Source organism: Bubalus kerabau, chromosome 12 (assembly GCF_029407905.1).
Source record: "Bubalus kerabau isolate K-KA32 ecotype Philippines breed swamp buffalo chromosome 12, PCC_UOA_SB_1v2, whole genome shotgun sequence".
Taxonomy (NCBI): domain Eukaryota; kingdom Metazoa; phylum Chordata; class Mammalia; order Artiodactyla; family Bovidae; genus Bubalus; species Bubalus kerabau.
In genome coordinates, this window is record NC_073635.1 from 27588808 (window position 1) to 27616746 (window position 27939).

Consider the following 27939-nt stretch of genomic DNA (forward strand, 5'->3'; position numbering starts at 1 on the left):
AGCAAATGAGGTTGTTGTGAACTAGAACTTAGGTGTTGAGAAAAACAGGCTCACCGAATGTTAATTGCTGCTGGTGATTATTGCAATGTGTTGGGTATTTTGCTTTTCTCCCAAAGTGTAGGCTCAATGTGTGATGACAAATATTGGTGAAGCCCTTTTACTTTAATTGTGATTCTGGAGTCTAGACGCCCTTGCCTGCTGCTAGCTGCCATTCACCCTCATTATAGGTTTTGCAAATTAGACAGTCACTCTGTGGGTATCTACTATAAGGTGCACGAAGCAAATGCTGCTTGGGAAAGAATATATTATTAAACCTACAGGGTAAGCTGTTACAGGCACCGTGCCTCTAACCTGCTGTCTCCATCTCCTCTGCCTCCTGTGATGATCGCAGACTGCTCCGAACGTTAAAAACAGAGAAACTGAATTCCAATATTCATATCTCAGCATAACAGGAATAAAATGCTCATAGGCAATTTGTCAGTGTTTATTAACTGTGACCTAGAAAAACGCAACTGTGGTAGTGTCTTCTCACATGTGTGTGACAGGATGGCATTCTTTTCCCCACCCTCTTCTTTTCTAATCCCAGCCCTGTCTGGTAAAACAGAGCAAAAGCGAACCTGCCAGCATGATGATACTGAAGAAGTTGGTCAATGTCAATGGGGAAAACTCCTCTTGCTATGTTTTCTTGGGAAAAAAACTAAAGATTGCCCCTGTCAGCAAGTCCTGGGCCCTGAGGAGACCCAACCCAAGAGATCCCTGTAGGAAACTGGGAAGAACTGGTTAGCAGAAAATTAGGGCCCTGAAAGCAGGAGAACAGCTTAAATGACTGAGAGCACTGCCAATGGAGAAGAAAGAAGAGCAGAGAGGACACCCACAGGGCCTTCTGGGGTGACTGTGTGGGCTTCCAGGTGACTCCACCCAAAACCAACAATAAAACAAAACAACCACCCACGAGATAATTTTACCCCTGCTTCTGTACTAGATATGTATCCTTGAGGGTTTCCTTTCAGTAAGGGAGGGTATTTGCATGGTTTCAAGACAGTATGGGCTTCCCTGGTGGCTCAAATGGTAAAGAGTCTGCCTGCAACACGGGAGACCCAGGTTCAACACCCAGGTCTGGAAGATCCCCTGGAAAAGGGAATGGCTACCCACTCCAGTATTCTTACCTGGAGAATCCCATGCTCAAAGGAGCCTGGCAGGCTACAAGGCCATCGGGTTGCAAAGTGTCAAACATGACTAGCAATTAAGACTTTCACTTTTATGGCATCATGGGAATAACTAAAGGGTGACCTGGGTTATGTCATGTTTTGTCAATATCCTACTAGGGAATCTGGATACAATTTATATTGTAACAGAGCCCTGGGAGAGCAGCACAGTACCCATGTTCTTGGTAGTTCTTTCATGTTGCAAAGAATGTATCAAGGCACCATTGGGTTACCTCTCAGTGAGTGGAGACATCATGATTTAAAAGAGGAAAGGACACACCCTCAGCAGTTGCCCAGCCAGGCAGCCCAGAGAACTGGAATACTGCTTACCATCGTCCAGGATACAACTGGGGCTCAAGAGGTTAAATGGTCTTTCTGCATCCCCACTGCAATTCCTATAGTTGTTTCCTCAGAAGGGAGTTTTGTTGCTTTTTTTCTAGAGCCACATGGAGATGCTGCAACTTTTATTTTTAGTTTCCACTGCTTATGTTGCTCCTGACTTTGGTGGAGTAAGTGGAATGGTGAGACCAGATTCAGAATATATTACAACAGTGTGTGTGTGTGCTCATTCGCTCAGTCATGTCTGACTTTTTGCAACCCCGTGGACTGTAGCCTGCCAGGTTCCTCTATCCGTGGAATTTTCCAGGCAAGAATACTGGAGTGGCCTTCCATTTCCTCCTCCAGGGGATCTTCCTGACTCATGGATCCAACCCACGTCTCCTGTGTCTCCTGCATTGGCAGGTGGATTCTTTACCACTGAGCCACCTGGGAAGCCCACATAACAGCAGTACTTCTATAAAAGCTGATGAACGAACTTATGTAGAGACTGAGGAAGGGAGGATGCAGACAGGCCTCCTTCCTGTTCCCCTGCCCACCTGGTCTGGCCTCTCTTCTCTCTCGCCACCCTCTCTCCTCTGCCTCACTCAATATTGCACACAGAACCCATCCTGAACCTGATGTCAAAGTCAGGGACTTATTTGACTTTTTCCTAACAAAATCACACCCACAAAGAAAACTTTGAGCCATTTAATTTAATTCTCATAAAACTCAGTTAATTAGATATAATTATTATTTCACGTCACAAATTAGGAAAATGAAACTGAGCAAGATTAAGTAATTTGTCCAAGATCATAGGATGGACAGTTGCAGAATGAAATTCAGAGTTTCAAAGTCAACTCTGATACACTGATCGCTGTTGTTGTTCAGTCACTAAGTCTTGTCCAACTCCTTGGGATCCCATGGACTATCACCTGCCAGGCTCCTCTGTCCATGGGATTTCCCAGCCAAGAATACTGGAGTGGGTAGCCATTTCCTTCTCCAGGGGATCTTCTCAATCCAGGGATCTAACCTGTGTCTCTTGCATCTCCTCTATTGGCAGGTGGCTTCTTTACCACTGCTCTACCCAGAAAGCCCACATATTAGGTATGAAGGATATTACGAAGTATGTGTGTGTGTATAATTTTAGCCTGTGTCTGCAATGCATGAAGCAATCATAGATTTTTCCACAATTACTTGTAGACCTCTTAGTTTAGTAAAAAGGATCAAACATGTTACAATATAGGCCTAGAATCTCAAACATGAGAAGATTAGATTTTTTTTCATCTTTTTTGTAAGCATATGAAATGAAAGTGTTAGTCACTCAGCTGTGTCTGACTCTTTGTGACCTCATGGACTATAGCATACCACCAGGCTCCTCTGTCCATGGGATTTCCCAGGCAAGAATACTGGAGTGGGTTGCCATTTCCTTCTCCAGGGGATCTTCTCAACCCCGGGGTTGAACCTGGGTCTCCTGCATTGCAGGCTGACCCTTCACAGCCTGAGCCACCAGGGAAGCCCTGTATGCAAGCATATATATGGGGCATCTAAGATGACATGGGCACTGTGCCAGGCGCAGAGGATGCACGCATGAAGCCTATGTTGTTCTTGTCAAGTGTCATCCATCAAAGGGACAGATGAGTCTGACTCAGCTTTCACTTCTCAGGGCAATGGTCAGGAACCCTAAATGGAGTTGGCTGCCATAGATGTACCCACCACTGATATCTTTAGGACTCAGCACTTTATAGCCATTCTGAGCCCTATTCTTTGCACTGTCATGTCCCTTGGAGATACAGTGCGGAAAGAGTTCTTTGAACCAATTTATCCAAGAACCCAGGACTAACAGGCGAGCCCATCTCAAAACTGAAAATAGGGGCATTGATTCAGAAGGAATGAGGAGAAAGAGAACGTAGGAATGTGTATGTGTTTTTATTTTTATTTTTTTTCTGTTCATACACAGGGATAATTACAGAATAGGTCAAGACTTAAAGAAAAATGTGTCTGGAAGATCTCAGTGCATCTTCACGCATGAGTTTAACATAACAGCCACATATATGACTGTCCTGTTTTCATTTAAACAATTTAGAATTTCAAAGACAAAAATATCAATTTGTCTAAATAAAAAGGAGTGGGAGGATTTGACATATGCTTGTCTTTGGAATTACTCAAGATAAAAACTGAAGTCAGAGATCTCAACCATAAATAGGTGACAGGTCAGAGCAGTAAATATGCTTTAAGAATCCAAGAGCCCCACTTAATACAATCTCAGGTTTTGAAATCAGCCCTGGCTTCCAAAAATTGGGCTTTTAACTCTGGTGGGGCATTCAGAGCTCAAAAGTCATTTCTATCCTGTAGGGCTCTTGTGAAGATTAAAGGTAGTTTTCACAATCACGTACCACACAGTCATGCTCAATAAATGATGTTGACCATGATTTTAATATTGTATTAAGAAACCAAGTTTAGGAGTTCTGTAAACTCCCACATGCCTCCCATTTCAACCTTCATGGTCCCAACTATTTAATTTATATAGCCTATTCCCGCAAAGCAATGCCAGTACATATACTTTTTTCTCATATTTACTGGAGATGAAATTCAGCACACTGACCATTCATCTCTTTATGAGTGACAACTTTGCCATCAACTTTTGTTTCAAATCTGAATCATTTGCATTTCCAATCATAGAATATTGGAAAAGACATTCTTAGGGCATTTGGATTTCTTATACCTAGTGTGATTTATATTTTCTTCTTTAAATCTCTGAAATGTTTAAATGAAAAGGGGAAGGTCATGTTTGCAGGGTTTAAGTTAAATGTTGGTCTGGCTCCTACTAAGAGGAATAAAGGGCATTAGCCCTTGGTAATTTCTAGTTGGATTTCCTAGGGAGTCATAGCCCATCCTGTTGTTTCTACAAAGTGGCTTACTTGCAATCTGTTCCTGTATCTCTACTGAAATAACTAACAGAGGCCATTAGAAATTCATGGAAAAACTTTGCCTTAAATTTGTTCCCCTGTGAATTTAATTTTAGAAATTAATGAGCTTTGCTGATACGTTTTATGAGTAAATTAGTGAAAAATTATGTAATTCTGTTTAGCTAGGTCAGGGATTCTGAGCTCCAACCTAACAGGGCATCTCTCTGCACCTGGCATGTGCTGAAGCCCAGCCTCTGTTTTCCTTTGGGAGCTTCTCAGTAAAACTGGCCTGCTAAATGTGAGTTGAGGCTGGGGAGGGGTTGATGAGTTTCTCATTGAGAGAATGGGAGCCAGGGACAATGTTCTAATGGGGACTTGTGCCTTTGAAAGGGTCCCTACACTTCACGATGAAGATGAGGTAGGTGTGGTAACAGGGGCTGGGAAGTCCTGTTTTTATTTGTTTCCAAGGAAATGAGTCAGTGTGAAAGATTCTCAGGCAATTAATCAATAATAATTATACCGAAGCACAGAACAGTGGAAACTTCTATAAGAAGGACCGTGCTTCTAAGTGAACTGAATGCCCCCACTTAATTGTATCTCTTTTTTAGTCCAGAGGAATTGTGGTGCTGCTGAATGAGTGGGATTAATTTTCCTGAAGATTCCTAAGGCTCTTCTGCCAGCCTGGAGGCCGTTTGTGCTCTTGGTGTCTGGAGGCTAATGCACACTGAGGGCTAGCAGCCAGGCCAACTCACAGCATAATTTACACCACAGCTCTGAAGAGCTGTGTGTAGCTCCTCTGTTCATGTGTTGAGCACCTATACCACCCAGCTGTGCTATTTCCTGTAATCCTCACTCAACCCTATGGGTTATGATCACCCTGGAGCATAAATACTGCATCTAAGACCAGATGTCCAGAGTACAGGGGATCTAGAATATGACTCTAGCATGTCTACTGAAAAAGAAAACTGATCTGGGATTGTATTTACTTGGGAGTAACCATAGTTGTTTTTAAACTACTCCACACCAAAGATAACCAATTGTTAAACCTGTAAATGAATTAACTGTTTCTTGAGACTCAAGATTAGATTAAAATAACAACAATCCAGCACTTAGTATTAAAAAGGAGGGTGGGAAACATTATTAAAAACCCAAGGTGCCTAGAGATGTTTCTACTTTCCTGGGGAAGGATAGCATATTTTGTTTCAGAAGAGAAATAAATCCTTCTATTGCTCTCTTCTGCCTTAGTGTTGATGGTCTGTTGTTAGCAGAGCACATTGTGAGGCTTAAATATTCAAAGGACAAAGACTACTTTCCTGGTAGGATGTGAGAAACTCATATCGTCAGATTAATATGTGGCAGAGTAGTCTCTTATCTTTTTAGATTTAGGATATAAGGGGAGAGAATTGGAGGAAGAAAAAGATGAAGAAGGAGGAGGGGAGGGGAAGAGGAAGTGGGGAGGGGAGAGACCTGACTAATATGTCCTCAGCCTTTTGAGGTAGAGCTCATTTTGCGTAAAGGGCCAAGAAATATTTTTTAAATGGGAAGACTAATAATCAATTTCAATTTCTTGCATTTCTGTAGCACAAACCACATTTGCATCCTAAATCTGTAGTAAAATCTGCTGCACTCAAAGTATCTTGGGTGAGTACTTTTTTGGTGGTAACAAGGAAAGGGCTGATCTCCCTGGCTGCCCTGGCATAAAGAGGAGAAAGGGGAAAGCTGCAGGATGCCAGGCGTGAGTGAGTCCCAGGGGCCTGAAGGCCAGGAGGTCACAGAGAGTGGACGCCCTTGGGAGGGGCTGCAGTCCTCCTGGGTTCACAGGGCAGCATCATGGGACAGGGACAGGATGCAGGAGCTGTGGGTGCCACTCAGTCCCCTCCCATTTGCTTAATCAAGCTTAGTAAAGCATTTTTGAGAACTGAGGTAAGTCTGTACATATAATAAGGAGGTAAAAAAAATTCTGATGGGTGGGCTCATTTTTTTTCAGAAAGTTGAAATAAAACCTAAAGAAGTCTTTTTTTTTTTTTTAATATTCTTTAACTTTAAAAAAAAATAAATTAAGTTTAGGACCTATTCAAGTCACTGGTTGTATGTAATATAGATTTATTGAATATTGTAATAGAGTATTCCATGAACTTTTAACTACACTGAAGTGTGAGCCAAGTTCTAAGACTCCCAGCTGCGGAAAACCATCTTTGTAACAATGGCCAGGGTGACTAAGGTTTTTTCAGTGTATAAAATGCCCTTCTTAGAAGGAAATGGGAGAGAAAAAAAATGGGAAGGAGAATAGAAAAGATGCCATCACATCCCACGTTTTCTACATCTGCTCACCCACCCGGGCCATAAAAAGTGCTCAATTCATTTCTCTGTGAGCCTCACCCCTAGTTGTTGCTGTTCACTTGCTCAGTCACGTCCGACTCTGTCACCCCATGGACTGCAGCATGCCAGGTTTTCCTGTCCTTCATTATCTCCAGAAGTTTGCTCAAACTCATGTCCGTTGAGTCAGGGATGCCATCCAACCATCTATTCCTCTGCCATTCCCTTCTCCTGCCTTCAATCTTTCCCAGCATCAGGGTCTTTCCCAGTGAGCCAGCTCTTTGCATCAGGTGGTCAAAGGAAAATTTCTAAATGTCTAGAGAAGAGTAAACTCCAGGTGAAAGAAACAGCAGTCAGTCTACCTGACAAGAATAGAATGTTGCCAGTCAGGATGCTCTCTGGCTGCTTGGTCATTTCTGATCAAATGAAGCCCAGGACAAGGTGGCATGCACCCATCAGTGACAGTAAATCCAGGGGGTTTGTCTCCCTGAACAAAACCAAGCCATGTCACGGTGGAGAAAGGGTATGCAGCCCCAACAGGGTTTTGGCACAGGTTCCGGTACCTCTGTTAGCCCACCCCATAATAAACTTGACAAGATGCTTTGACATTGTTAACCCTTTGAAAATGCAGACTCTTTTACCCATATTTTTGTCTCTAGACCCTCCCTAGGTGGTGGCAATGGAAGATCCCTTAACGATTGTTTTATAATAACAGCAGGCATTTATTAAGATAGTTTATTATGTGGAGTTACATGCTTTATGTCAAAGAATGTCATTTAAGTCTCAACAAAATGTTGTGAGATAGATTGTCTAAATCCCATTTACAGATAATAAAAAAAAAGAGGCTCAAATAAATTAAGAAAATTTCCCCAAAGTCATAGAACTTTGAAATACTGAAAAAGTTAGGATGGGAATGCATGCACTCTGACTTCTCTCTAATTGCTGAATGTAATTGACTAGGATAGACATGATATAAATCCAGAGATGAGCAGGGACAAATCTATATTCCTGGTGTCTCCTACTTATTGAAGGTCTTCTTCCCCCACCACTGCTCTCTACCAGCCTGCTGTATACCACTTTCCCATCCCAAGTCTGCCTGACCTTGAGTATTTTATCAAGTAGGACAGTGTTCAGTTCATCGCATTCTCTTTTATGTTGCACATTTGATATAGTGACTTGCAACTTGGTCCTTAACATGCTAGGCACAGGCTGTTAAAATGGAGTTCTAATAAAATGAAAGCAGAGATCAAAGCTGGAAATAGCTTACATTTATTTGGATTTCACCAGGGGAACATTAGCTCTTTATGACATTTGAAAGATGATGCTTTTATGATCTTTATATAATAGGTTTACCAAAGGACTCTGTCTTATTTAAATTCCAGTGATCCTAAAGAGAAAATTTGATTCGTGCATCCTTAGTTATCCTGCAGCTGTTGGACTTGAATCATTCATGGCTTAAATTTTTTTTCATTACAAATGAAATATAGCTCAAGTATATAAGAAAAATCTGGAAGTCCTATAGGTCACTATTTAAATGGCCGTGTACAGTAACATCGCCGACTCAACAGACATGAGTTTGAGCAAGATCCAGGAGTTGGTGATGGACAGGGAACCTGGCACACTGCAGTCCATGGGGTCAGAAAGAGTCGGACATGACACAGTGACTGAATGGAATTGAACTGTACAGTAACTGGCTAGATATTTTATAAGCAAATGCTCTTTCCACACCATAATGGGAGTGATTTTATTATTTTTTCAATTATGCTTGGATACCCCAATATAACTAGCAGGAGTAACAGGCAGCCTAAATTAAGTACTTTACTTTTTGAAGTAGTTAATTCTTTGAATTATTTCAGTGGAATTAAAATAACAAGAAAAAAAAACACCCACATTGATTACTCAAACAGTATAAACTGCCTACGTTTGCCCCACATAGTACAAAACAGGAATGTACGGGTAAAAAGCAGAAGTAAAAGAAGTCCTCTCAAGATGAGATGTCCAAGTGGAATGCTTAGCCTCTCAGCAGTTAATCAAAGCTCTCACTCTCATTAAACACACCTAAGAGGCATTCGTTATTCTCATTAATGATCTAATGTTAATTCAAGTGTGCCAGCCTTCCTGGGAGGATAGAGATCACTGAAGCTTTAGACAAAGAACAGAGGTGACACGCAGTTCGTGGTGCTTCGTGTATCTGAAATTTTAGGACATGAGGGGAAAGTTTGAAATCTGTGTCAGAGGTGACACGACTGTTTACTCTGTTGCGTCGGAGATGCCCACCCTCATGTCTGACTGACGTGGCAGAACCGCATGAAGCAACTGCCCACAGGCCCCACTCAGGCCCGTGCTTTGCAGATGGGTTGCACAGAGCCCTGGGTCACGTTCTGAGGGCTGTTTATTGACACGAGTCTATAACCCACCCTGGGACTCAGAGTAGGTCCCTAAGACTATCTGAGGTCTCCTTGGGGACGGAGGATGCTCAAGAGAGATGAGGTGTCAGAGCCATGGCACTAACTAGCTTCTATCAGAGCAGTCCATTTCACTTATTTTTGAATGATATGCCATTAATAGTTTCATTTTTAGAAATTCTAATACTAAAATTTATAAGAATAGTGTATCTGGATTTTTAAAAATATCGCCAGTCTATTCGATGCAGGATACAGGAAGCCTGGGGCTGGTGCACTGGGATGACCCAGAGGGATGGTATGGGGAGGGAGGTGGGAGGGGGGTCCAGGATGTGGAGCACGTGTACACCTGTGGTGGATTCATGTTGATGTATGGCAAAACCAATACAATATTGTAAAGTAAAAAATAATAATAATAAAAAAATAAATAAAAAATAAAAAATATCTTTCAGGTCTCAGCTTTATTATCCCCTGTTCAGAGAGATGTTTTCTGACCCTCTACCCCCCCAAGATGTCTTTACCCTAGAATTCTCTTTATTACTTTCCTATATTTTACTACAGGGGTTTCCCTGGTGGTTTAGATGGTGAAGAATCTGCCTGCAATGTGGGAGACCTGGGTTCGATCACTGTGTTGGAAAGATCCCCTGGAGGAGGGCATGGCAACCCACTCCAGTATTCTTGCCTAGAGAATCCCATGGACAGAGGAGCCAGGTGGGCTACAGTCCATGGGGTTGCAGAGTCAGACATGACTGAGCCACTAAGCACAGCACACATACTTTCAGATCAGATCAGATCAGATCAGTCACTCAGTCATGTCCGACTCTGCGACCCCATGAATTGCAGCATGCCAGGCTTCCCTGTCCATCACCAACTCCCGGAGTTCACCCAGACTCACATCCATCGAGTCAGTGATGCCATCCAGCCATCTCATCCTCTGTCGTCCCCTTCTCCTCCTGCCCCCAATCCCTCCCAGCATCAGAGTCTTTTTCCAGTGGGTCAATTCTTCGCATGAGGTGGCCAAAGTATTGGAGTTTCAGCTTTAGCATCATTCTTTCCAAAGAAATCCCAGGGCTGATCTCCTTCAGAATGGACTGGTTGGATCTCCTTGCAGTCCAAGGGACTCTCAAGAGTCTTCTCCAACACCACAGTTCAAAAGCATCAATTCTTCGGTGCTCAGCCTTCTTCACAGTCCAACTCTCACAAGCCTAATTATTTGGGGCTGGGTTTTTGCACAGTTTGTCTCCTGTGCAGAATGGCAGCTCTGTTCGTGCAGGTGTTTCTTAACCTCCTTGATATTAGCTATATCCTTTCTGTGGTGCCTGACACATAGTAAATGCTCAATAAATATGCCATGAAGAACTGAATGAAGCACCAACCTGTATGATGAAAAGCGATAATAACTGTGCACCGCAGGACTCAGGCATGCTTGATTATGTCTGGAAGAACAGAATGGGGGATACTCTTCTCCCCACAGATCTATCTACACACAGAGATGAGAGAGCATCCTAGGTAACACCCAATGTACAGAGAAAACGAAGTTAAAGCACTGAGGTTTGGTGCAGTTTCTGCCCATTCACACACTTGTTCCTCAGCTTCTAGGTCTTCTTTCTATAAGATCTCAGATGTGTGCACACACATGTGCCACATGGAACCAAACTTTTGAGACAGCCAAACCAAAGTATTTTATTCAGTGACAGTACAGCCTGAGATCAAAGTATTATCAGATAAGCAATAAGGAGAACAAATGCTAGAGACTGGGAAAACACATTTGTTAGCAACCAATGAACCTGGCTATCTGCCGGCTGGAGTAGCAGCTCTGGTTTCACGTTGAAACAGGTCAGGGTGAGATAAAGGGAGCGAGAGTCTTCTCCCCGGGCTCCCAGACCCTTCTTGCTGCCTCCAATGAGCACACAGACTCAGAAAGGGAACAGACCCCCAGACGTCTCTGGGTGCTCCTGATTCTGTGTGGAATCTTATGATCCTTATTTTACAGGTACCGACAGTGGGCTTGACAGAAACAAGTGGGGGTAAACAGATGCTAATTTATGAACTTACAAGTGACATTGCTACCTGAGAGACAACCCTGCCAATTCAGGCTGGGCTCCTTTAAAGTACTTTACTCTGATAGTGGTTTTTCTTTTTTTTTTCCTTTAATTAAAAAATTAAAAAAGGATTTTGTTTTCTTTTACCAAATGTGTACCACTCTGCCCTTTTTTTCTGCAAGACTCGTTCCTTTGCTACCATTATTCTCTTCAATTCACTTAGTCTTTTGAGTTCTTTGAGCAGCTCTGACTAATCAAATAATCTATCCTACCAGGAGAGGTGAGTGGAAACTGACCTTGAAGTTTGATTAATTTCCAAACTAACCATGAAGGATTTAAAAAAATCAAGGACCTAAATTAACCTATGGGAAACCAAATGGTGCTTCTCAAATCCCATCAGTGAATGAGCGTTATGAATAATTGATCACTTATATGGTTAATTATTCCCAAGTGAATGGTGTCTAACTGCAGAGTTTACATAAAGCCTCCAATTAGAGTGTATAAGTTTGGTGGATGGGTTGGTGAGCAATAACTTGTCAAAGGCAAATAAAGCTCCCATCCCTCCCCCACCATGAGGCCACTTACTGGCATCAAACTGCAAGTACTAAGAGATAGGACTCAGACTTCAATTTGTTAAAACAAAGCAGAACAAAAAGTAACCCATCACCACCCATGAACCAAGAGGCCGAGTATTAAATATAGTGAAGCATTTAGAAATACTAAGAAATGGAAGTAAGAATAGGGTACTAAATAAAAACTTTACATAGAAAAATGCAAAATACATCTGATGATATGCTGCTTCTGCTAAGTCGCTTCAGTCGTGTCCGACTCTGTGAGACCCCATAGGTGGCAGCCCACCAGGCTCCCCTGTCCCCGGGATTCTCCAGGCAAGAACACTGGAGTGGGTTGCCATTTCCTTCTCCAATGCATGAAAGGGAAAAATGAAAGTGAAGTCACTCAGTCGTGTCCGACTCTTAGCGACCCCATGGACTGCAGCCCACCAGGCTCCTCCGTCCATGGGATTTTCCAGGCAAAAGTACTGGAGTGGGGTGCCATCGCCTTCTCCTTGATGGTATGAGTAGCTTGTAAAATGCCCTATGGGAAATGGCTCCTCTGTATTTTCTTTCCTTGCTGACTTTTCAAGGTAAAAGATATTATCTTAATACAAAGAAAAAATGCACACAATTTGAAACATGAGAATAATAAAAATATGAAGATTATAAAACTCAATCTGAGTTATTATGACACTGGAAAGCTGCATAATTCTCTGGCTGGACCTCTGATGTCCAAACCCTTTCCCATGATTCTTGGGAATTCCCAGAGCTCATGTCCTCCCAGTCTTTCCACCTCCAGATCCTATGCACACATATTGTGTTCTTGTGTCATCTCATGTGACACTCAGTTCTTTGGCTGTTTTCACACACACAAAAATATCCTCATATTAATGACTTCATGAGTTTGGTTGATATTAGCACAGCTAATATCTAGCTTTTCTCAGACTCCAGTTACTTTTCCAAGTCCCCTTTCGGTCTCACTTTCTCTATTCTTACTGTTCCTTTGGGATTAAAAATGAGAAAATGCCTCATGAGATGAGTTTAGTAATCATTCTTTATAACAAGTAATTGTGAGCATTTAAATAAGATAAAATAGAATATAAAGTAATATAAAATAACTATGCTTTCCCTAAGAGGAATTTCCTTAAGAGTCCCTTGGACAGCAAGGAGATCAAACCGGTCAATCCCAAAGGAAATCAACCTTGAATATTCATTGGAAGGATTCATGCTGAAGCTCCAATACTTTGGTCACCTGATTCAAAGAACTGACTCATTTGAAAAGACCCTGATGCTGGGAAAGATTGAAGGCAGGAGGAGAAGGGGACCACAGAGGGTGAGATGGTTGGATGGCATCATTGACTGGATGGACATGAGTTTGAGCAAGCTCTGAGAGATAGAGAAGGTCAGCGAAGCCCAGTGTGCTGTATTTCATGGGGTTGCAAGGAGTTGAACACAACTTTGTGACTGAACAAGAGAAATTAAAAAATCCTTTGCTCCTCATGATAATACTTACACAAAATATATCCCAATGTTATATACCAGTTTATACAATGAGCTTGTTATAAATTATTTTTTATAAAACTCAAATTAACTTTTGCCTCCTTTTAGACATTCCTTAAAAGTACTTCTATTAATTCATTCATCCAATGAACAAGAATATAGAAAATAGTAGTTATTGCCCATTTCCCTCTTCTTGTGTCTATAACTATCACCAGAAATATATCAGAGTGTCCATTTTCCTGGACACTGAAAAATATTTCAAAACATTTTGAAAATCAAAGATGAAAATTATAGCTTATAGTGCTCTCAATGGGTATATCTTCGAGTCCTAGTGAGACAGAACACTTGAATATACGCTCAGTTATCTCTGTTTCTGCCTCTAAAAATTGCCTGTTCATGTGCTTTACTCATTTTAATTGAGTTTTCACGTGTTTCCTGTTGATTTACAATAATTCTAACCAATAAATATCATTCATCTTTTCAGATGTTCTCAGTTTATTATTTAGTTTTTAATGTTGATTTTATTTGAGTTGCTTCCTATAGCGATAAGCAGAAGACCTTTTTTATCCTCAAACTGTGCCAATGTTTAGCCACATCTGCCCCTGCTGCTGCTGCTAAGTCACTTCAGTCGTGTCCGACTCTGTGCGACCCCATAGATGGCAGCCCACCAGGCTCCCCCATCCCTGGGATTCTCCAGGCAAGAACACTGGAGTGGGGTGCCATTCCCTTCTCCAGTGCATGAAAGTGGAAAGTGAAAGTGAAGTCACACAGTCGTGTCCGACTCTTTGCGACCCCATGGACTGCAGCCTACCAGGCTCCTCTGCCCGTGGGGTTTTCCAGGCGAGAGCACTGGAGTGGGGTGCCATTGCCTTCTCCACATTTGCCCCTAGTAGTTTCATTTAATCCATGAGATTATATATTTGTGTATTATTTAATTAAAAATAAAATTAAAACAAATATGTTCATTATATCCTTAGCTCCTTCTCAAAATGTTAAGCAGATGTTGATTTATAGTGATTCATTTTATAGGCTAACCAGACAAGAAGAACAGATATTGTTACAGTATTCGGAGACTGTTAGAAATGTTTTATTTCTCTCCATTTATTCATGGATTTCTTTATGCCTTCCAGTATACTTTTTGTATAAAATCATTATAAATCTTGTATATTATCTTTAAGTTTATTCTTACATCTTTATATCTCTATTGTTATTGTTAAGGGTCTCTTTTCCCCACAATTTCTAACAAGTTGCTTATTATAGAAAATCTATTCATGCATAATTAGAGCTCTTTTAACTTCTAATTATGTTTGGTTGAATCTACTTGTTCAGGAAGATAATCATATCACTTCCTGACTGTCTATCATAATTTAACATCTCTGCTGCTGCTGCTAAGTTGCTTCAGTCGTGTCCGACTCTGTGCGACCCCATTGACGGCAGCCCTCCAGGCTCCCCCGTCCCTGGGATTCTCCAGGCAAGAACACTGGAGTGGGTTGCCATTTCCTTCTCCAATGCATGAAAGGGAAAAGTGAAAGTGAAGTCGCTCAGTCGTGTCCGACTCTTAGCAACCCCATGGACTGCAGACTACCAGGCTCCTCCTTCCATGGGATTTTCCAGGCAAGAGTACTGGAGTGGGGTGCCATTAACATCTCTATGACTCAGTTTCTCCTAATCTTTAAAGACGGATTAAAGTGCCCACCTGACAGCCGTGCTGTGTTGATTGAGGGAGTCAATATCTATAAAGCCCTTACCCCTGTGCTCAGCACATAGAAAACACCATAGAAGCTGGTTGTGGTGGTGGTTGTTGACATTGTTGCTATTATATTTCTTGGTGGGTTTCAGCATCCAGTACTCTTCTCAGGTTTTTTTTTTTTTTTAGGATCAAAATGTGCCACTTCATATTCATTCTTTTCCAATCAAAAATTGTTAGGACAATCTGACTAAGATTCCCTTCACTTTGCTCAGGCGGTCCTTTCCCTTGCGCTCATGCAGTCACCAGCTTATTGCTCCCTCTCCCACATGTATCTTTCTCGCACCACATCTTAAATGATCTCCACTCCTCCACTGTTGCCAGGCTCCACGGGCAACTCTCCCCTCTTTTATTTTGGTCACTTCAGTCAGCATTTGTAAGAGCAAGGTTATTAAATCATAAATTCAGAATCTCATCCTGGATCAGAAAAGACTTCTCTTCTCTTTTTACATCCTAACTACTGTTCTGATCTGTTCTTCCTAATTATCTGTAGTATCTTTTCCTACACCCCTGTATTTCTCTGTGGATCCTCTTTACCTCTTTCTCCCCTTAATGTACACTTCAAGTAAGGCTGCTGTCAACTTTAACCAGAGTAAAGAGCAATTTTAATTAAGCAAAAATAATGAGTTTATTCAAAGTAACTGCAATTGGGGACAAATGATTCTATTCTGGTGAACTGTAGACAAGTCCTGGAGAAGGTAATGGCACCCCGCTCCAGTACTCTTGCCTGGAAAATCCCATGGACGGAGGAACCTGGTGGGCTGCAGACCATGGGGTTGCGAAGAGTTGGACACGACAGAGCGACTTCACTTTCACTTTTCCCTTTCATGCATTGGAGAAGGAAATGGCAACCCACTCCAGTGTTCTTGCCTGGAGAATCCCAGGGATGGGGGAGCCTGGTGGGCCACCATCTATGGGGTCGCACAGAGTCGTACACAACTGAAGCAACTTAGCAGCAGCAGTAGACAAGTCCAGAGAATAAAGAGGAGAACAATGTTTTGTAGAGGGAAGGAGGAAGTTAGGAGGTGTTTTGAGCAAAAGTTCATTGGGAAAAATGTACGTAGCAACTCTAACCTTGAGTTAGGTTTCCCTAACACATTTTCATGGTGCTTAAAATTGTTCATATCTTTTCTATTAGGAAAGATACAGGGTTATATGCAAACACTGTCAGAAGCATAGCCAAGGTAAAGATCCTAATTAACACCCAAGTAGAAATCTCTTACATGTCTAGTTCTGTGCCAAAAGAAATCAATCAGGGGTTAGAGCAGGAAATTAAAAAGATCAGTCTGACACCAGACTCTGTCATCTTCTCCAGTTATAATAACTTCTTGTCTCAATCTGCAAGTTGTGCTTTGCTAAAATTAAATTTTAGTAGCTACAAGCAATGTGTTTAATTCATATCTATAAAAGCAAAAGAGAGCAATTTATTATCAATAAAATGTATTTTCCTCTTAATCCTTCTCTGGCATTGCTAATGAATTGTGTTGGACTAATTTTTTTTTTTTTTTAATTCCTTTCAAAGAATCACCTTCAGAGTAGAATGGAGCGCTTGCTACACTAAAGACTTCAGTGGAAAATTATTTGCTATCCCTGACATGAAGTCATTGTGGAGGGAATTTTACACAAGATTCAGCCCCTCAAGCATCCCAATCAGAAGGGCAAACCAGTGCAGGGATCAAATCAAAAGTCACACAAAGGGCTTCATTTGATTGACTAGATACAGAAAGCACATGGTTCCCAAATATCTAAATCTCTTGGCCCCTGAGGAATGGAAAATTGTTAAACCCCAGGGTTTAATAATCCTTAGCACTGAGTTAAAATCTGCTTTGAATAGACTTCTAAACATGTGTTTGGTCTACAAATGCCATTTCAAATCAGAGGACATTTTGCTTATAAAGTTTGCCAAGGTCAAAGGACCTTTTTAAGGACTTTTTTTTCTTTTTCTTTTCCTTTCCTTGCTACTGCACACTCTAAAAAAACATTTTCTCATCGCTACTAGGTTTCCATGTTTCATCATTTAGAATCTGTATGTCACCTTGGAGTAGGGGAGGGCCTTTTACCAGAAAAGCTTTTCCTCTGCATATATTTATTACATTCATATCTTCATTTATATTTTTTATTGTACTTGCCCTAAATACTTTGGAATTGGCTTGAGAGGGATCAGGCAGCAGCCAGCCACAGATTCCAGACCAAATTCAACCTCTGTTCAGAATTTCCTAGATGATGGAATTGACCTAGATTCCGAGCTCCATTTATAGTATTTTTTTTAGGGACTACCTAGACCGATATGCTGGGATTTGTAAAAATTCTGAAGATTTTTGGTGACAGTGAAAAGCCTGGGGAAGGAAGGTGGGAGATTTCCGTGAAATCTCCACCCTCTCAACCTGGCTCAGGATAAAAGGGAATCACAGTTTTACTGTTCACTGAAGAGAAACAAATGCCCCATTACACATAAGGGATTAGGGCCGGGAGGAGCATTTATACTTTCTAAATGGTCTTGCAGTTTGCCTCCGAGTACAGAGCTGAGAGTCCTAGGCCATATTAAAATCAGAGGCCTGTCTGTGAGCTGGGATCATAAAATGAATGCCACCCAGGGTGAACCATTCTTGAGAACCTCCGGGTCATACTGAAATGAGAACCTTGATCGTATAATGGATTTGCAGATTTCTGTCTCAGAGTTACATCTGGGAAAATATTCTTATCACATAACAGGAGAGCCCCCTCCTGAAGTTTACATAACCACCCTGCAGCAGCCTTAGACAAGAGCACAGGAAAAAAGGAAAAGTATAAATTATACAGATAAGTATATACTTATACAGAAAGTACAACTTCTCTGATGACCTGGGTGAGCAACCGATGCTTTTCCTGAAAGGCAGGACTGACATGGAGTTTGGAATACCTTGTATCCATGCACTGTGGGTTTAGTGTATGTGTGTGTATGCTATGTGAATTTCTACCTGCTGCCTCTATTTCACAAATAAATATTAACACAGATGTTTGGGAATGAAGAAAAGGAAGCCAGGATCATCTTCAAATTTTCTAACTTCATACAGTGTATGCATGTGCATAAATGGGTGTCTATGTTGACACATGGTACTTTGAAATAAATGGAAAGAAATGTATATTCTACTTGCTATGCCTCACAATCTAAACCACCTTTAGAAGATTTATGACTTAAAGTTGACTGCTAAAAAATATTAAAACAAGTAAAGCAAATAAAATTGAAATTAACATGTGGGCTGAGTTCTCAAATATAATTTATATAGCCAATCAATAGTTATATTTTGAGCACATATTCTTGAAGGGGCTTTGCAAGACACTATGCAGATGATAAAGATGAATCACAGTTGGATTCTGCTCATGGCACTTGTTCTCGTGGGGCATATGATGCTGCTTTAAACAAATGATCTCTCATATAAAAAAATAATGCATATAAAGAAACAGTATTTAAAAAGCATCATACAAAGTAGACCATTATAAATGCTGTGACAGAGACGTAAATAATACCTCCTAGGATTTTCAGGAGAGATACTGTCTTTACTGAGCAAGGGGAGATGATCATAGAGGGCTTTCTTCTGGGCCCTGAGGGACAGATGGCCTTTGGACATCTCCAGGCAAGAACATAAGAGGACAGAATTCAGTGGGCTTCTGCCCAACACTACCATCTAAGGTCAGCCTCGGGCATTACTGTAAAACAGATGGAATTAGCCTTGTGTGCTTTTTTCAAACTTCCCTTTCTCTATCCTAACTAAATAGGGTGATTTGATCTGACAAACTAACTCATGCTAAAGTATTAATGGCTAATAAGGGTCAAATTCTACTTTTCCCAGCTATTTATCTTTTCAGTTCAGTTCAGTCGCTCAGTCGTGTCTGACTTTGTGATCCCATGGACTGCAGCATGCCAGGCTTCCCTGTCCATCACCAACTCCTGGAGTTTACTCAAACTCATGTCCATTGAGTCAGTGATGCCATCCAACTATCTTTTCCTCTGTCGTCCCTTTCTCTTCCTGCCTTCAATCTCTCCCAGCATCAGGGTCTTTTCCAATGAGTCAGGTCTTCACATCAGGTGGCCAAAGTATTAGAGTTTCAGCTTCAGTCCTTTCAATGAATATTCGGGACTGATTTCCTTTAGGATGAACTGGTTGGATCTCCTTGCAGTCCAAGGGACTCTCAAGAGTCTTCTCTAACACCACAGTTCAAAAGCATCAATTATTCAGCACTCAAGCTTTCTTTATGTTTTAACATACTTTAATTCTTATTACTGTAAAACAGGCGTTCCTTGTATAAATGGCTATTTAGATATAACCTGGGCTGAAATGTGGACATGCATTTCTCTGTTTCAGTTTTGCCTCCTCATCACCCTTTTATTTGTAGTCTAGGGTAGGGCAGCCTAGATAGCCCCTTACTTGTCAGAGCTGCTTCCTTAAAGTCAGGATCTAGATTAGAATCAGACCCTGGGACTATGTCCAGGGATAAACTTCAGTGAACCTGTGGGTTGACATCTTTTAAGTGAAACCAAGGAGATAACTTTGATGTCTACTATTATTTTAAAACCGTGGGTCAATATCAAGAATTGATGTTATTAGCAGAAAAAAAATAATAATTGAGGGATGAAATCTGGGAGGGGCAGATGGATCTGAGGTGACATATAGCACAGGGTTGATGCTTCTCTGATTCTGTGAGGAAAAAGTCATATATAAGTGCCGTGGCCTTAGAAATCTTGTCCTTTGTGTGGGAGGAGCTAATGAGGGTAATGGGGGTGGGACTGGCCTGGTCTCAGTGTTAGGATTCTCTATGCCCACCATGGAGTCAGCCCAGACAAAACTAAGGTTATACAACCCTAAGTGCGGTAGAGAAGAGTGAGACATGGTTTCAGGAACATATGGAAATCATTCTTATTAGTTAAACAGAATAAAGAATGCTAATAAAAGATAAACAAATTATTTTCTTCTCAGATGTCCAGGTTGCCCTGGCAACCTTGGTGAGTACATCTGTTACCTTGGAAAGGCCCTAATACATGGCTTTATGTTCATAATATCCTCTGCTTGAATTTGGGTATTTGTCCACATTCCAACACGCCTGGCCTTTGTCTTTTTTTTTTTTTCCCCTTCAACACACTAGAGAGAGTTCTAGCTTTACACTCTCTCTGGTACATGGTAGATACTGCTGGGGATCTGCCCAACACTGACCACTTTTCCTTCACAAATTGAAGCCTCTTCCTGTTTGGACAGCATTGTGCCAGGTCCAGAAGCAATTGTGATTGGTCTAACTCTTAACCAATCACGATCATCCTTTTTCCCTTCAGTAGAGCATGGTCCAGGGGTTGGCATCTGACTCAGACCTGGGCAATGAGATGACAAGGAAAACCTGCTGGGGCGTCTAGGAAAGATTCTTCTCCCTGCCAAGTGGTATGAGTGACATAAGGAAAAACTTTTTCTCCATTCTTTGCTGCTTGAAGATGTGAATCTTGGAGGTTCAGGAGCCCCCTCTCCCTGTGGGTTTTTTTTTTTTTTTAACCCGAGAAGAAGCGCATTTGACACACTGAGGATGGAAGGGCAGAAAGATAAGGTGCCACTGATAGCACTGTGTGTGCTCAGTCGGGTGTTGTGTCCAACTCTTTGCAACCCTATGGACTGTAGCCCGTGTCAGGCTCATCTCTGTCCATGGGAATCTCCAGACAATACTTGGGTGAGTTGCCATGCCCCTTCTCCAGGGAATCTTCCTGACCCAGGGACCGAATCTGCGTCTCCTGCATCTCCTGCATTGCAGGCAGATTCTCTTCCCACTGAGCCACCTTGAAGTCACATTGATATAGCACTATTGAGCCATAAACTCTGGGTTTCTTGCTTAGTTAGAAAAATGGTTTAATTTTATGGTTTAATTCCTTCTTATTTAGACATTCTTTTACCTGTAATTCAATGCACTCTAAAGGATATTTCCACTGAGCTTTCAAGTGAGTAACTGGGGAAAGCTGTGAATTGATAAGGGAGTTAAAAAAAAAAAAGGCCACCAAAGTTGTAGCAAAGTTTGGATGGCATTTGATGTTGGAAGTAGGTCACCGCCTTTGTCATCTTTTCCAGTGCAGGATACAACTTTCAGGTCTGTTTTTCAAAATGGCAGGGCTTGGTCATATGATGGGTTTCAGGGTCTTGCTTCAAGATCTTCTGCCTTTCTGACTTCCCCTTCTAATACATCACAAACACTGCTGTTCCTCCTTCACTCACAGGATGGCTCTTTTCAGAGGTCCTTGCCCTGATCTTCTTCTCTCCAACCGCCTTCCTTAGCAATGCCATGTACTGGCCGAACATTAACTCTTGTATCTTAAAAGAACAACTCTTCACCTTGGACTCCACCTTTCCTTTGTTCTCCAGACTAGAAGTTTCAATTGCCTACAGCCCATTCCTTTCTGGGTATTCCACTAGCAACACAAACACATGTTGAACCTAAATAATCATCTACCCTGTAAATCCTGACATCTCCATATCTGATAATGTCAGGATAGCACTCTGGGCTCTCAGTGTTCCAGTCCTCTTGCTTCTCCCACATCACATGTCAACCACACACTGCTGTCAATTCTGAATCCTCTCTCTCACTTCTCCCCTCCTCTCCCTTCCCTCTGCCTCGAGTCTAGTTCAGCACCACGTCCTACTTGAACCTCTGTCATAGACTCAAATCAAGACGTTCTTAAGAAATTTCTACCCCTTAGTCCATCTTCCAATAGCTGCAGAGTTTGCCTGCTTACTCAGAGGATTTCAAAATCAATCTCCCCTTCTCAATGAAGGATGGACTCTTTTCTGTGCTATTCTAGACCCTCTGGAACATAGCTAACATCATTTTAGGTTTAGCTCTTATAATTTATCTGTTCCTTTCCTGGGCCCCTAGTTAAGCAAATTAGAGATACCAAGGGAACATTTCATGCAAAGATGGGCTCTATAAAGGACAGAAATGGTATGGACCTAACTGAAGCAGAGGATATTAGGAAGAAGTGGCAAGAATACACAGAAGAACTGTACAAAAAAGAGCTTCACGACCTAGATAATCACAATGCTGTGATCACTCACCTAGAACCAGACATCCTGGAATGTGAAGTCAAGTGGGCCTTAGAAAGCATCACTATGAAAAAAGCTAGTGGAGGTGATGGAATTCCAGTTGAACTATTTCAAATCCTGAAAGGTGATGCTGTGAAAGTGCTGCACTCAATATGCCAGCAAATTTGGAAAACTCAGCAGTGGCCACAGGACTGGAAAAGGTCAGTTTTCATTCCAATCCCAAAGAAAGGCAATACCAAAGAATGCTCAAACTACCGCACAATTGCACTCATCTCACACGCTAGTAAAGTAATGCTCAAAATTCTCCAAGCCAGGCTTCAGCAATATGTGAACCGTGAACTTCCAGATGTTCAAACTGATTTTAGAAAAGGCAGAGGAACCAGAGATCAAATTGCCAACATCCGCTGGATCATGGAAAAAACAAGATAGTTCCAGAAAAACATATATTTCTGCTTTATTGACTATGTCAAAGCCTTTGACTGCGTGGATCACGATAAACTGTGGAAAATTCTGAAAGAGATGGGAATACCAGACCACCTGACCTGCCTCTTGAGAAACCTATATGCAGGTCAGGAAGCAACAGTTAGAACTGGACATGGAACAACAGACTGGTTCCAAATAGGAAAAGGAGTATGTCAAGGCTGTATATTGTCACCCTGCTTATTTAACTTGTATGCAGAGTACATCATGAGAAACGCTGGACTGGAAGAAGCACAAGCTGGAATCAAGATTGCCAGGAGAAATATCAATAACCTCAGATATGCAGATGACACCACCCTTATGGCAGAAAGTGAAGAGGAACTCAAAAGCCTCTTGATGAAAGTGAAAGAGGAGAGTGAAAAAGTTGGCTTCAAGCGCAACATTCAGAAAACGAAGATCATGGCATCTGGTCCCATCACTTCATGGCAAATAGATGGGGAAACAGTGGAAACAGTGTCAGACTTTATTTTATGGGGGCTCCAAAATCACTGCAGATGGCAATTGCAGCCATGAAATTAAAAGACACTTACTCCTTGGAAGGAAAGTTATAACCAACCTAGATAGCATATTAAAACACAGAGACATTACTTTGCCAACCAAGGTCCATCTAGTCAAGGCTATGGTTTTTCCAGTGGTCATGTATGGATGTGAGAGTTGGACCATGAAGAAAGCTGAGCACCGAAGAATTGATGCTTTTGAACTGTAGTATTGGAGAAGACTCTTAAGAGTCCATTGGATTGCAAGGAGATCCAACCAGTCCATCCTAAAGGAGATCAGTCCTGGGTGTTCATTGGAAGGACTGATGTTGAAGCTGAAACTCCAGTACTTTGGCCACCTCATGCGAAGAGTTGACTCATTGGAAAAGACTCTGATGCTGGGAGGGATTGGGGGCAGGAGGAGAAGGGGACGACAGAGGATGAGATGGCTGGATGGCATCACCAACTCGATGGACAAGAGTTTGGGTAAACTCCAGGAGCTGGTGATGGACAGGGAGGCCTGGCGTGCTGCAGTTCATGGGGTTGCAAAGAGTTGGACACGACTGAGCGACTGGACTGAACTGAGCTGAATGCCTCTATTAGCATTGCTCTCACCACCAGCAACCACAGTTGCTATTACTTATCTCATGTCACCATGACTGTCATTAAGACTACAATATCGCTCAACGGTGGGCCCAGCACTGTGCTTAAGCTCTTTCATTTGACATGTAGTCACCAGACAATCACTGACCACCTGCAATGTGCTCAACACGTGCTGAAGGTACAATGAAACAGAGCTTATAGCTTCACACCTTCTCTATTTTAATTCTTGCCGTGATCTTCTGTAGGTAGGTATTGCTGCAGTCAATGCTGCCTTGGTGGCTCAGATGGTAAAGCATCTGCCTGCAATTCAGGAGACCTGGGTTTGATCCCTGGGTCGGGAAGATCCCCTGGAGAAAGAAATGGCAACCCACTCCAGCATTCTTGTATGGAAAAATCCCATGGTCGGAGGAGCCTGGCAGGTTGCAAAGAGTCAGACATGACTGAGTGACTTCACTTTCACTTTTCAACATCATTTTAAAGATGAGTAAACTGAGGCTTAAAGCACTTAAGTAACCCAAGCAAGGACTCAGAGATAAGAAGTGCTGCTTCCGCCTCCCTCCTGGTCCAGTCCTGGGGGCCAACTACTCCATTTGTTTCTAACCCCTCACCCTCATGCTCACACATCAGCCACTGCTCCTTGAGGTGAGGGATGGTGTTGTATTTTTCTCTCTAGCCCCTGTACCACTCTGCACCGTGAGTAGCATCTTTAAAGCTCGATACATTTTTGAGGTTAAATGAAATAGAAGTAAAAGCCCTTCTGACATCAGTGCTAAAGGGTGAAATCTCCCTGTCAGGCTCTCGTCATGCTGAGTAAGGGCCTCTCGCAGAGTGATCAATGTCTCCTAACTGCCTGACATAGAAGACGATATGCCTTACCCACAGCTTCTAATACAAGATTTCACTGGTTCATCTGTCCCTGTGTTCAATAAACAAGATTAATATCCACTTTAAATTCAATTGATAAGATGGTGTTAACAAACCCCACGTCCATTCCTCTTTCCAGTATGCCCCACTGCTCTGCTAACGTCCCATCATGTTCTGCTACAGTGCACCAAAGGCAAGATTGGTGACATGCATTTGGAATCAGACACCGGTTATCAATTTGGAGAGTGGCTTATACATCCTGCTTCGAAATGTCCAGGGGACCAATGGAGATTAATGTCCCTGCTGCTTTGTCCAGCTTCTCTTTACATAGAAAACCACGGAGAAATGTCCTACTTAATATAGTCAACACCATTGTCATGGAAAGTGAAAGTTGCTCAGTAGTGTCCAACTCTTTGCAACCCCGTGGACTATACCATCCATGGAATTTTCCAGGTCAGAATACTGGAGTAGGTAGCCTTTCCCTTCTCCAGGGGATCTTCCCAACCCAGGGATCGAACCCAGGTCTCCCATCATGGAAAGAATCATCTTTAGCACAAATGATCAGGCTTTCATTCGTGTAGCTTCTTTCATCGCCACCTCTCCTAGGACTCAAATGACATTTCCTTTCATTTTCTCATGTTTGACATCACAGAAAATCCAGTCCTTCCAGTTAAGAGATGAAGAAGTTTAGGGTAAGTTCTAACAGTGCCAAATGGCGTGTGAAAGTCATTGATAATGGCAGAGCTTTCCTGGAATATAAACATTTAGGGCAAAAGGTGGATCAACCATTCAACAAATATGTATTGAGTATCGACTGTCCAGAAACAATCTTTTGTGCTGGGGAGATCAAAATGAACAAGAGAGATTGCCTGCCTGTAGAGAAGTCAGATCAGCAGCCAAGATCCAGTGTGCTGTGATAACTCTTCCTAAGATGCGACCAAAACCTGTGAAGGCATGCAGGAGAGGCACTTCCATTTGGAAGCTCAAGAGAATTTTCCAGAAGAGTTAGTAGATAGGTTGCAGGAGTTGGCACATTATATATCATACAACAGAAGTAAAAGAGCCTGGAAAAGAAAGTGAAAGTCGCTCAGTCCTGTTGGATTCTTTGAAATCCAAATTCTTCAGGCCAGAATATTGCAGTGAGTAGCCTTTCCCTTCTCCAGGGTATTTTCCCAACCCAGGAGTCGAACCCAGGTCTCCCCCACTGCAGGTGGATTCTTTACCATCTGAGATACCAGGGAAGCCCAAGCATTCTGGAGTGGGTAGCCTATGCCTTCTGCAGGGGATCTTGCCGACCCAGGAACTGAACTGGGGTCTCCTGCATTGCAGGCAGATTCTTTACCAACTGAGCTATGAGGGAAGCCCTTAAAAGAGCCTGGAACTTGAGGAGAAATAAGGGTCAGAGACAAATGATAGAGTCAGTATGTGGAAAAGTTTTATGGAGACTAAGAAAAATATATATTTGGAATCCAGAATTATTGGCCATTGGCGCAATTTAATATATCAGTCTTGAATCAGAGATGCCAAACTAAACCATCCTTCCTACAAAATTTTAAATACAATCTGCACTGTGAGAGACTAAATTTGGCCATGCAGTCTGTCACTGTTCCATGTGAAAGTGTAGTCTATGTCCCCTCCTGAGTCTGGGCAGGCTCTGTGACATTTTTGGCCAATAAAATACAGTGGGTAGTGACTCTATGACAACTTCTAGGGGTCAGTCTTGAGAGACTGGTAGCTTCCACTTTCTATCTCTTAAACTCTTACTTTTCAAATCAAGTGCTCTTACTGTGAGGAAGCCCAAGCCAAACACCCATAAAGAGATCAACAGGAGGACAAACTGAGGCCCGCAGCCAAGAGCCCCAGCTGAGCTCCCATCTGACAGCCAGAACCTCTAGCCATGTGAGAGAGTCATTTTGGAAGTGGATCGTCCATCACCAGCCAACCAACCCAGCTAACACTGCATGGAATGGATGCAAGCGTGCCTTCCAAGCCATTCCCAAATTGCAGATGAATGATTTAAGCCACTAGGTCTGGGATGATTTGTGACACAGTAATAGATAACTGGAACTGATGCCTACTTTAAGGAATGATTCCTGGTGCCTGCTGCACATTGTGAAGATTGCATAGATGACCTCACGGGGACATTGGAGCCGATGCAGTTTCTGGGGCAGAACTCCCTCTGTCTTGGTGGGCCACATACTAAATGAAAGCAGCTATGAATGAAGTTGGGACTGAGAGGTGATGTCAGAAAATAACTCTGCCAGATGCTGTCTTTCAGACTCTCCATTGTGATCAGCCAGACAATAATCCCAGCTGAAACAAACACGTGTTCTCAATTAGAATCTATTGATAATAATTGGGAGCACAGTACACGCCAAGCCTGATCTCTACTAATTGCTATTGAGAGTCTAAAAATCTTAGTGAGAATGTGAGAGACAGTCAAGGATATTTTTTTAAAAGAACAAACGTCTGTATATTTGGCTTTTCAAACCACTGCCACTCACCTCACAAAGCTTTCAAGAGGATTAATGAGATAGTGCTTAAAAAAAGTCCTTGGATTCCAGCAGGACAAAAAATCACAAATGTTGTTAATATCAATTGACAGCCCTGAAAGTTATTTTTAAAGAAAGAAAAAAACAATATAAAAATTTAATAAACAAATACATAGTACTAATAATTTGGTTTGTTTCTGTGACAACCATCCTTCCAGTCACCCGGGCTTGAAATCTGGGTCTCGTTTTTAATAACAGTTGCAAAAATTTTAGATTCTGTCTCCACATTGTCCTTGCCTCTGCTTTCTTCTCTCCTTTCCGCTGCCACTTGCCTACGGCAGCGTCTCCATGCCTATTCTGCTACCAGCGTCCTTAACCGGTCTCCCTGACTCCAATGTCTGGCCTTCCCAGATCAACAGTTTCCAGACTCATTTTGTTTATGTCACTCTCCTGCTTAAACACCATCCATCGCTTCCCATTGCTTTAGACGAAAGCTGAACACAGAACTTCTCGTGCCTTCTGGGGCACATCCAGAAATAGGAGTACCAACGCAAAGCCTAGGGGAAGGTGGAAACCATAGCAGGAGGCAGAAGATGCTCCTGGGACAGACAGCAGGCTGCGGACTCGGTGCTGCCTGGGACTTTCCACTTCTTGTGATGATCTGAGCTCCTGAGAAGGAGAGACTGGCCCCTCCCTAGACAGAGGCGGAGGAGGACGGTAGCATCCTGCCTAATAATTGAATTAGACACTGCTGCTGCTGCTGCTGCTGCTAAGTCGCTTCAGTTGTGTCTGACTCTGTGCGACCCCATAGACGGCAGCCCACCAGGCTTCCCCATCCCTGGGATTCTCCAGGCAAGAACACTGGAGTAGGTTGCCATTTCCTTCTCCAATGCATGAAAGTGAAAAGTGAAAGTGAAGTCGCTCAGTCATGTCCGACTCTGTGCGACCCCATAGACAGCAGCCCACCAGGCTCCTCCGTCCATGG